The sequence below is a fragment of the Canis lupus genome, chromosome 21 (genome assembly GCF_048164855.1).
Source record: "Canis lupus baileyi chromosome 21, mCanLup2.hap1, whole genome shotgun sequence".
NCBI lineage: Eukaryota > Metazoa > Chordata > Mammalia > Carnivora > Canidae > Canis > Canis lupus.
Window position 1 is genome coordinate 1,357,170 of NC_132858.1, and position 12,076 is coordinate 1,369,245.

The 12,076-nt window shown below is 44.9% G+C and overlaps 1 protein-coding gene across 3 annotated transcripts in view; it reads right to left on the minus strand.

Moving 5' to 3' along the window:
• RAB3IL1 (RAB3A interacting protein like 1) overlaps positions 1-12,076 on the minus strand; it is a 44,521-nt gene that overhangs the window by 21,984 nt on the left and 10,461 nt on the right. The gene's annotated exons all lie outside the window — the stretch shown is intronic.

Sequence of the window (12,076 nt, forward strand, 5' to 3'; positions counted from 1 at the left end):
TGCCTGGCCAGGTTGGCCGGTTGGAAAGATCCAGCACAGACACTATCACTAGCTGGTTGTGTGGCTTTGGGCGAGCACCTCTGCCTGCTCCAGGCCCCATCCTTGGCCTCAATAACCCCTTAAAGCTTGTAACCACCAATAAAAAGGCACAATTCAGTGTAGCAGTTAAGAACACAGGCCCGGTGTCACATGGGCTGGATTCTACCCCACTCCAGACTATGAGCCTTCGGGCATGTCACTCTCTCTGTGACTCAGTTTCCCAACTATAATAAGGAAATCTCACCCTCTAAGGCACACCAGGCCAGCTGCCACTGCCCAGACATGCCCTACACCACGCCTTTCCTCACACAACGCCTCTGCGCATGTCCTACCCCCTGCAGATAAATCTTTTTTGTTTATACCACCCCTTCGCCAGGAAGCCTTCTCCCCTGAGGACTGTTTTCCCCCCATAGCACAGGGGTGAAGGCCTCAGGCACATATCCACCTGCGTCATGACGGAGTAGACCTATTTGACACCCCCACAAGAACTGAGTGACCCTGTGGGCAGAGGCTGGCCCACACTGACCTCCAAATCCTCAGCACCCCCTTATCTGGGACGCGGTCAGCATCAGTCCACCGGGATGGTTTGAACGTTCCACCCTGCTTCATTTGGCTTGAAAACTCATCCTAGCTCTGCTGGTCTATGGCTGTGTGACCTGAGGCAAGTCCCTTCACTTCCCTGGGACTCAGTTTCCTCATCTGTAAAAGGGGACCAACTGTCTTCAATGAAGTTGTACTGGGGAAGGGTCTGCCACGCTTGACATGAGTGTTCTCTGGCTTTCTCCCTCCCTTTCCCTCTTCTTTCCTGTCAGCCTCCGACCTCCCGAGGGGGGAGAAGCTGCCAGTTCCTGCAGAGCAGTCACACCCCCGCCAGCCTTACCCTGCGGATAACAATATCTCCCACTCAGGCTCCGGGCTTCCAAGCTCTCAGCCTAATGCAAACCAGATGCTGGCCTTGCCTTTCCTGGCAGAGAATTTTTCATGGCCAGCTCCCACCCCCTTCCTGTTTTTGCTCCTCACTGATACCCTGCGAAATTCTCTTGCCATGCCCCCACCTTCCCCTGCAGGGCAACACCCCCCCCACCTGGAAACAATTGATGGAAAACAGGAAGTATGAAAGAGGGGAGGGTCGCCCCATCACCCCACGACCTGGCAGGAGGGGAAGGAGCTCAGCGCAGCTGCTCACAAAGCTGCTCACAAAGCGAATGAAAGCTAGTTCCCCACTGCCAAGCACCAGTCCGCCCCTGGGGGGTGGAGTGGAGAGGAAACTGAGTCAGAGCTGTCCTGGGGAGTGTCTAGAAAAAAAAAAAAAGCTACTTTCTGGACATTTAGGCAGAGCCAGAACTTCACCGGGAGCTAGTAGGGCTGTGGCAGCGGCTGTGACTTAAAAAAATCAGAACCAGAAGAGACCCAAGCCCCGTCCTCCCGGGGTCACCTGTGAGTCAGAGCCAAGAGACACTCAGGCCTGGGACTGCTTGCCAGTAAAAGCGGCTCGACGAAGTCACTGAAGTCACTTCCCGGGCTTGCTACCTCCTCGGCATTCCCGGCGCCCTTCCCCCACCGGCCAGGCGGTCACAGTCACGAGGATGCTCACAAGGCGCCGCCGCAGTACCTGGCCCGGCAGACCTGCATCCTCCCGCCAGGGGCCGTGCACTGGGGACCGCGGCCGGGGCGAGCCCAGGAGTGTGCCCGTTGGGGCCTGCCTTTACCAACTCAGCCCCTTGAACTCCTGCGGGGCCCTCCGCAGACTCCACAGCCCCCTGAAAGCAACAGCACAGGGACTCCCTGGGGGCTGGGCTCTGGCCGCCCCTCCCTCTGCCAGCTGTGCAGAATGTTTGGACAACTGGATGGAATGTTTTGCAACTACAGCCCTCCCAGGATCCCTGAGCTCAGGTTTCAAGAGGGGAGGGAGAGGATGCTGGCTCCAGGGGGAGGGAAGGAGACCCAAGAGGTCAAAGGTGAGTCTGGAGTCCACCTCCCCACTCCCCACCGGACTCCCAGCCCACCCCGGGCCTGAGGGAGGCCACTGGCCACCCAGCCCCCAGTGTGGTGGAGAGATGGAGTCAGGCTCAGGCCCCTGGGAGAACAGGACAGAGGGAAGAGGCAGACAAATGGTGTCAGAGATCTGGGGAGGCCAACTTGGTGAAGTCAGGCTCTGTAGACAGTCTGGGCTCAGGGAGGGGCAGGGCCCAGGACAGCACTTTGAGAACGTCATTGAGATTGCTAAGATTCTGTAACAGAGATGGGTCCATCTCCTACCATCTCCGTTTCACAGATAGAACTCTTGGGGTCCAGAGGGAGTAGGAGATCACCCTCAGTGAAGCGGCATGATGGGTGCAGAGCTGGGCTAGAATCCAGGGCTGGCTCCAGATCCTAACCTCGCTTTGGCTGTTCCTACCCTCACCTCCAGCCCCAGGGACACATGCACCCCGGCCAGTGAATTACCATCCTTGCTCTTCCGCAGAAGACACAGACAAAATAACCTATGTAAGTTGAGTAGTCCATGTTCACAAAGAGAATGCACAAACGCTAAGCTCACTGCCAGCCTCTGAGAGCATTAACCTACTTGTGGGCAAGAGGTGGAGACCCCAAGAGCCAGGATTCTGGCACCATCTCTGACTCTAGGTCTAGAGCTCTCCCAGATTCCCCAACACAGCCGCTCAGGCCTCCCAGAGCCCCTTGACTAAAGTTGAGAAGACACATGAGTTCTAGAACCAACTATTTGGAAGAGAGTTGAAGCCTCAGTTTACCCACCTTAAAATTGGATTGTCTTTGCTCTACTTGACCCACCACTATATTGTGGCTGCTGAAGGCAAGGAGTGGAAGGTTCCAGTGGAGCCCTTGGGAGACTTAAATATTTCCTAGAAATAAAGCCCTTGGAGCTCATGTGAAGAAAGGAGGGAGGGGATTCCTTTGAGCCCAGAAGGTTGTAGGAGTCTCATCAAGGTGCCTGGGGGCCTGGGCTGGATTCCTTGAGGTGGAACCTGTTTGGCCATTCCCAGGTCCTGAGGAGGATATTTTACCCACCCAAGGTTTAGCCAGCCAAACCTTCAGAGTCAGATATGAACTAGAGGAGGGTGGGTCTGTCCCCACCCCACAGCTGGTGACTCCCTTCCAAAATGACGGGATGAGGCAGGAAATGGAGGAAGGATCTTTAAGTTTACTTGTTGTTTTTTTTTTTTTTTTTTTAGTAATCTGTACACCTATCATGGGGCTCAAACTCATAACCAGGACTGCATGCTCCTCTACTGAGCTAGCCAGGCACTCCTGTGCTAGGATCTCTACCTTTGATTCATTTAGTTCACTCTCAAACCACCTGATGTGATGGTTCTTCATTCCTTTCAGTTCCTATTTTAATGATGAAAGAATGAAGACTAGGAAAAGGGGAAGGGATTTGGCAACAGGGAACAAGTAAGGAATTAGGATTTTAATCCACACTGTCTGACCCCAAAAGCTCGTGTTATTATCCCTTCACCATTCACCCTCTCAAAGGGTAAGGTGAGGCTGTTTTTTTGTTTTTGTTTTTGTTTTTTAGAAAAGAGAGCTTGAAGACTAAGCAGGATTTAAATATATAGAATGGAGGATGGGCATTCTATGCCCAGGAACACGAGAAACAAACAAAGCAGGGACAGAGCAGGACACAGAAACAGAAGCAAATGCTTCGCTTTGGCTGGAGCTTAAGCTGATTTGGGGAACACTAGAGAAAAGACTGGACAGGCATGCTCGGGATGAATCATGAAGAGACTTAGTGGCCTAGTTAAAGAGTTTGGACTTTATTCCAAAGGCTCCAAGGAGACAGTTAAACATTTTTGAGCAGAAGGGTGACGTGATCAAAACCCTGCTAAGAGAAGATTAAATTGACAGCAGTGTGCATAGAAAATAGAAATGAACACTTATCAAATATCCAGAGAGGTAAAGGGTTTCTAAACTTAGATGCATTTGAAGAGACCTCAAAAGAAAAAATCAATAGATCTGTTGACATTAAAATTCAAAACTTCTCCATCATCCTCCTTCCACCAAAAAATAACCAAAATTAAAAGGCAAATAGCCTAGGGAAAATATCTCCAGCAAATGGCAAAGTGTTGACATCTTTAATATGTAAAGAATTCACAAAAATCAATGAGAAAAAAAAAAAACAGCGCAATAAACATGTTCGTGCCTTCATTCATTCGTTTATTTAAGCAACATGTAATGAGCACCTGGACCAGGTGCTGAGAAGATATTCATGGATAATATGAATTACCCGGGCTGCCCAGACATAATTTATTTTTAAAAAATACTTAGAGGGGATCCCTGGGTGGCTCAACGGTTTGGCTCTCCCTTCAGCCCAGGGCGTGATCCTGGAGTCCCGGGATCGAGTCCCACATTGGGTTCCCTGCATGGAGCCTGCTTCTCCCTCTGCCTGTATTCATTCCTCTATGTCTCTCATGAATAAATAAATAAAATCTTTAAAATAAATAAATAAATAAATAATACTTAGAAATCTGAGAATAAAAGGGAATTTCGTTAAACTGATATAGTACCTACCAAAACCCCACAGCAAATGTCATTCTTAATGGTGAAATGCTAGAAACATTATTTTTTTTAAAGATTTATTTATTTATTTTATGATAGACATAGAGAGAGAGAGAGGCAGAGACACAGGAGGAGGGAGAAGCAGGCTCCATGCCGGGAGCCCGACGCAGGTCTCGATCCCGGGACTCCAGGATCACGCCCTGGGCCAAAGGCAGGCGCCAAACCGCTGAGCCAACCAGGGATCCCTAGAAACATTATTTTGAAATCAGGACTAAGACAGCATGGCTGCTATCCTTGCTTCTATTCTACACTGTATTGATGATTGTAGCCAGTTCAGTAAGAATAGAAAAAGAAATTCAAGACATACAATTTGGAAAAGAAAAACCAAAACTGTTCTTTTTCACAGATGATTATCTACATTTTAAATCCAAAGGATTCCACAGATAAATTATTATAATAAGACAACTTGGCAAAAAGGTTGGCCATAATATCAATATAAAATTATTTGCAAAAAAAAATTATTTGCAGTTCTGTACACTGGTAAAAGTTAGCAAATTAGAATTTTTAAAAAATACATTATTTATTATAGCAATAAATGATAAGCACCTATAATAAATCTTTTTTTTTAATTTTTTTTTTATTCATAAGAGAGAGAGAGAGGCAAAGACACAGGAGGAGGAAGAAGCAGGCTCCATGGTAGCCCGACGCGGGACTCGATTCCGGGACTCCACAGTCGTGCCCTGGGCCAAAGGCAGGCACTAAACCGCTGAGCCACCCAGGGATCCCCTAATAAATCTAATAAAATATGTGAAATATTTATTATAGAGAAAATTTTAATTTTGGGTATAAATTTAAAAATTATAATCACTATAGTATGTATATTATACAATTATTATATAATCTAGAATTATTATATAACCTAAATTATTTAAATAATAAAAATATCAAAATGATGCAAATTATAAAATTAGATATTTCACAAAAATGTCAATTTTCTCCAATTTGATCTATGGCTTCAATGCAATTACAATCAAAATTCTAATAGGGGGCAGCCTGGGTGGCTCAGCGGTTTAGTGCCGCCTTCAGCCCAGGGCCTGACCCTGAAGACCCGAGATCGAGCCCCACGTCTGGCTTCTCCCTCTGCCTGTGTCTCTGCCTCTCTCTTTCTCTCTCTCATGAATAAATAAATAAAATCTTTAAAAAAATTCTAATAGGGATTTTCTTAAATATGACGTTGCTTTTATTTTTTTAATTTAAATTCAATTAGGCAATCAATAGTACACACTTAGTTTCTGATATAGTGTTCAATAATTCATCAGTTGTATATAATACCTAGTGCTCAACACATCACATGCCCTCCTTAATGCCTACCACCCAATTACCCTATCCCTTCTATCCCTTCACCCACTCCCTTCCAGCAACCCTCAGTTTGTTTCCTATAGTCAAGAGTCTCTCATGGTTTTTCTCCCTCTCTGATGACTTCCCATTCAGGGTTCCCTCCCTTAACCTATTATCCTCTGCACTGTTTCTTATATTCCACATATGAGGGAAACCATATGACAAGTGTCTTTCTCTGGTTGACTTATTTCCCCCAGCATAACACCCTCCAGATTCATCCACATCAATGTAAATGGTAAGTATTCATCTTTTCTGATGGCTGAGTAATATTTCACTGTGTATATAGACCACATCTTTTTTATCCATTCATCAGTCAATGGACATCCAGGCTATTTCCACAGTTTGGCTATTGTGGACATAGTTATTATGAATATTGGGGTGCAGGTGTCCCGGCATTTCACTACATTTGTATCTTTGGGGTCAATACCAGTAGTACAATTGCTGGGCCATAGGGTAGCTATGTCTTTAACTTCTTTTTTTTTTTAAGATTTTATTTATTTATTCATGACAGACAGAGAGGGAGAGAGGCAGGGACACAGGCAGAGGGAGAAGCAGGCTCCACGCAGGGAGCCCGACGTGGGACTTGATTTCAGGTCTCCAGGATCGGCCCTGGCCTGAAGGCGGTGCTTAAACCGCTGAGCCACTCGGGCTGCCCTATATCTTTAACTTCTTGAGGAACCTCCACACTGAGCCAGCTTGCATTCCCACCAACAGTGCAAGAGGGTTCCCCTTTCTCCACAATCCTGTCAACAGTTGTTGTTTCCTGTCTTGTTAATTTTAGCCATTCTGACTGGTGTGAGGTGGTAGCTCATTGTGGTTTTGATTTGTATTCCCCTGATGTCAGGTGCTGTAGAGCATATTTTCATGTGCCTGTTGGCCATGTGTAGGTCTTCTTTGGAGAAATGTCTGTTCATGTCTTCTGCCCATTTCTTGACTAGATTATTTGTTCTTTGGGTGTTGAGTTTGGTAAGTTCTTTATAGATCTTGGATATTTGCCCTTTATCTGATATGTCATTTACAAATATCTTCTCCCATTCTGTATACTGCCTTTTAGTTGTGACTGTCTCCTTTGCTGTGCAGGAACTTTTTATCTTGATGAAGTCCCAGTAGTTCATGTTTGCTTTTGTTTCCCTTGCCTTTGGAGATGTGTCTAGCAAGAAGTTGCTGTGGCCAAGGTTGAAGAGGTTGCTGCCTGCGTTCTCCTCCAGGATTTTGATGGTTTCCTTTCTCACATTTAGGTCTTTCATCCATTTTGAGTTTTAGTGTACAGTGTAAGAAAATGTCCAGTTTCATTCTTCTATGTGTGGCTGTCCAATTTTCCCAGCACCATTTATTGAAGAGACTGACATGCTGATTTTAAAATTTACATAGAGGGATGCCTGAGTGGTCCAGCGGTTGAGCATCTGCCTTCAGCTCAGGGAGTGATCCTGGAGTCCCAGGATCAAGTTCCACATCTGGTTCCCTGCATGGGGCCTGCTTCTCCCTCTGCCTGTGTCTCTCTCTCTGTGTATGTGTCTCATGAATAAAAAAATAAAATCTTAAAAAAATAAAATAAAATTCACATAGAAGAGTAAAAATATCTAAGACATCCATGAAGGGGAATGAGGCAGTTGCTTACTCCCCAGCTATCAGGACTAATAAAACTGTAGTAATAAAAACAGTATGATATTAGCTAAAGAATGAATCGAGGTAGATTGACAAAATCAAATAGAGAATCCAGAAAAAGACCCACACATAGCTGGAGCTCTGATATTCAGATACAGTCTTGCTGATCAGTGGGGAAAGGAAGGGACCATTTAATACCTGATCAAGCCTATGTGGATAAAATAATTGGAACCCTATCTCACACTATCAGAAAAATTTCTGTTGGTGGTATTAAAGAAGATATAGAAGATTATAATTTGAGAGACTACTTTGAAAAGTATGGCAAGATTGAAACCATAGAAGTTATGGAAGACAGGCAGAGTAGAAAAAAGAGAGGATTTAATTTTGTAACTTTTGATGATCATGATACAGTTGATAAAAATTGTTGTTCAGAAACACCACACTATTAATGGGTATAGTTGTGAAGTGAAAAAGGCCCTTTCTAAACAAGAAATGCAGTTTGTTGTATCACAAAGAGGTCATAGAGGTGGATCTGGTAACCTCATGGGTCATGGAGGAAACTTTAGAGGTGGTGGTAATTTTGGCCATGGTAGAAACTTTGGTGGAAGAGGAGGCTATGGTGGTGGCAGTGGTGGCAGCAGAGGTAGTTATGGAGAAGGTGATGGTGGATATAATGGATTTGGAGGTGGCCGTGCTAACTATGGTGGTGGTCCTGGTTAGAATAGTAGAGGAGGCTATAATGGTGGTGGACCAGGATATAGAAACCAAGGAAGCAGATATGGTAGTAGTGATGGAGGATATATGATGGTTACAATGGAGGAGGAAAATTTGGAAGTGGTACTATGGTGGTGGTAGAAACTATAATGATTTTGGAAATTATAGTGGACAACAGAAATCAGATTATGGACCAAATTGAAGGGGACAATTTGGTGAAAGAAGCTTGGGCAGTCCCTATGATGGTGGTTATGGATCTGATGGTGGAAGTGGTGGATATGGTAGTAGAAGATTCTAAAAAATTTTCAGAAGAAAAGAATTGAAATAGAATTCTACTTGCCTAAATGAGGAATGTCTTTCTTACCATCCTAAATATGAAGGTTTCTGGCTAGGTAAGGTTTGTAGCTCACAGTAAAGACCGATAACACCAAAAAAAAAAAAAAGAAAGAAAGAAAGAAATCTGATAATACCAAGTGATGAACAAAAATGTGTATCCCCAGGAACTATAGTGTTGGTAAAAGTGTAAATTTGTAGCCACTTTGGTAAACAATTTGGCATTAGCTTGCAGAATCAAATATTTGCATATACTATGACCAAGCAATTCCACTTCTAGGTATATGTGCTAGAGCAAGTCTAGCACATTTGCACCAGGGAACATGTACAAAACTGTTCATAATAGAAATCCAGGGGCACCTGAGTGATTCAGTCGGTTAAATGCCTGCCTCCAGCTCCATCCTGGGATGGAGCCCCATGACAGAGGGGAGTCTGATTCTCCCTCTTCCTCCCCCTGCTCATGCGCTCTCTCTCTCTCTCTCTCTCTCTCTCTAAAAAATAGCAATCCAAATAATCCAAATGTCTAATGAGCAGGGATTGGATAAACGCATTGTTATTATTGAATTAGTTTCCTATGGAAACCGTATCAAATTACCATAAACTAGGAGTCTTAAAACAACAGAAATTTGTTTTCCCACCATTCTGGAGGCCAGAAGTCCAAAACAAGGACCTAAATGAAGATGTCAGTTGGTCCATGCTCCCTCTGGAGGCTCAAGGGGAGAGTTTGTTCCTTGCCTCTTCTGGTATCTGGTGGTAGCTGGTGTTCCTTGGCTTGTAGCCATACCACTTCTCCATTATCTTCACTTTGCCTTCACCTCTTTTGTTTCTGACAAATCTCCCTCTAACTCCCTCTAATAAGGACACTTGTAATTGTATTTACAGCCCACTTGAAAATCCAGGATAATCTCCACATGTCAAGATACTTAACTTCTTTTTTTTTTAATATTTTATTTATTTATTCATGAGAATACACAGAGAGGAGAGAGAGAGGCAGAGACACAGGCAGAGGGAGAAGCAGGCTCCATGCAGGGAGCCTGACGTGGGACTCGATCCCAAGTCTCCAGGATCAGGCCCTGGGCTGTAGGCGTGCTAAACTGCTGAGCCACCAGGGCTGCCCTCAAGATACTTAATCACATTTGCAAAGACCCTGTTTTTATAAAAGGCAGGATTCACAGGATTTATAGAAGATCAGGGATTAGAATTTGATATGGGGGGACATTTTCTTTTTCAGTTTTCTACACTCGGCCATCAGTTTGTCACACTCAAAAAATACATTCACCCCATCCTGACATCTCCAGAAGTCTTAACCCAATATGAACTCAAGCCCAAAATCTCACGTAAATATAATCAGCTCAAAACCCCATATCTCATCATCTAAACCAAGCATGATAAGACTGTGGATATGATCCTTGCTGGGGAAAAAATTCCTTCCATCTCCGGAACTGTAAAACTAATAAGTTATGTGTTCCCCAAACGTAATGGTGGGATAGGCATAGGGTAACAGTTATAGATATTTCTACTCCAAAAGGGAGAGGATAGAAGAAAGAAAGGGATCGCTAGTCCCAATTTCAAAATCCAGCAGGACAAATTCCTCTACTTTTCAAGGTCTGGGACTAATCCTCTATTGCCCACAGTTCCAGCCTCTGCCTCTATAGTTCTGACTTCCAGGTCCAAGGCTCTGCCCTCTGGGCCTGAGGCTATTCCCTTTTGTCATGCTTCCATTTTCTTTTTTTTTAAATTATTTATTCATGAAAGACACATAGAGAGGCAGAGACACAGGCCAGGGAGAAGCAGGCTCCATGCAGGGAGCCTGATGTGAGACTCAGTTCCGGGACTCCAGGATCACACCCTGGGCCAAAGGCAGACACTCAACCACTGAGCCACCCAGGCATCCCACGCTTCCTTTTTCTTAACAGTAGGCACGTATCTGAAGTTGAGTTGTTTTATAAACCGATTTCTTGCCTCTAGAATTGTGGTAGTCCAACAGCTTTCCTTCATTCCATTCTGTCTCTGTCCCTTTCCATTCAAGATGGCACTGTTTCTGCTGAGAGATATAACTTTGGAAACCCTGTTAGGTCTCCTCTGTATGTCACATAGATTCACATCATTAAACAAGAGAGTCCTCCACAGATCTTTCCTGGATAATTCTATCCCTATTGCTGGCTTCTGCTGAGATGGTTGAGTGGATCCATGAGTCACACACCTAATATCCTCAACACCAGCAAAACGCTATTTCAACCACACCCATGGCCTTCTCTCCAGAGCACATTTTTCTAACATAAATCAGCTAATTTTAGTATATTTCACAATCTGGAGAGGCTGCAAATTTCCCCCATCATCATGTTGGTTCCTTTTGGTGTAACAGTTCTTTCCCTGGTATATCTTTCTCCTCTCCCATTTTATGATGATCAGCAAGAAGAAACCAGGGCACAACTTTAACATTTTGCTTGGAAATTACCTCAGCTAAAATCCAAGTTCATCATGTACAAGTACTTCTCTTGTGCTTCTCAAAATTCTTCTAGCGTCTACCCTTTAACCAATTCCAAAGCCATATCCATATTTTAAGGTGTTTGTTACAGCAGCACATCATTCTTGGTTCCAAAATTTGTGTTAGTTTGCTATGGTAACTGTAACTAATTACTACAAACTAGATGGCTTTAAGCAACAGAAACTTATTTCATACCATTCTGGGTGCCCAAAGTCCAAAATTACTATCACGTGCCCAAACCAAGAAGTTAGTAGGGACGCCTGGGTGGCTCAGCGGTTGAGCATCTGCTTTTGGCTCAGGGCGTGATCCTGGAGTCCCAGATTGAGTCCCACATTGGGCTCCCTGCGTGGAGCCTGCTTCTCCCTCTGCCTATGTCTTTGCCTTTCTCTCTGTGTCTCTCATAAATAAATAAAATCTTAAAAAGAAGAAGGAGGAGGAGGAGGAGAAATAGTAGGTCCAGGATGCCTGAGTGGCTCAGTGGTTGAGCATCTGCCTTCAGCTCAGGGCGTGATCCTGGGGCCCCCGGGATCAAGTCCCACATCCAGCTCCCTGCATGGAGCCTGCTTCTCCCTCTGCCTATGTCTCTACCTCTCTCTGTGTGTGTCTCTCATGAATAAATAAAAAAAATCTTGGGATCCCTGGGTGGCGCAGCGGTTTGGCGCCTGCCTTTGGCCCAGGGCGCGATCCTGGAGACCCGGGATCGAATCCCACGTCGGGCTCCCGGTGCATGGAGCCTGTTTCTCCCTCTGCCTGTGTCTCTGCCTCTCTCTCTCTCTCTCCGTGTGACTATCATGAATAAATAAATTAAAAAAAAATCTTAAAGAAGAAGAAGAAGAACAAGAAGAACAAGAACAAGAAGAAGAACAAGAAGAAGAAGAAGTAGTAGTAGTAGTAGTAGTAGTAGTAGTAGTAGTAGTTGATAGGTCCAAGGCACCTGGGTGGATCAGTGGGTTAAGCATCTGCCTTCTGTTCAGGTCATGATCT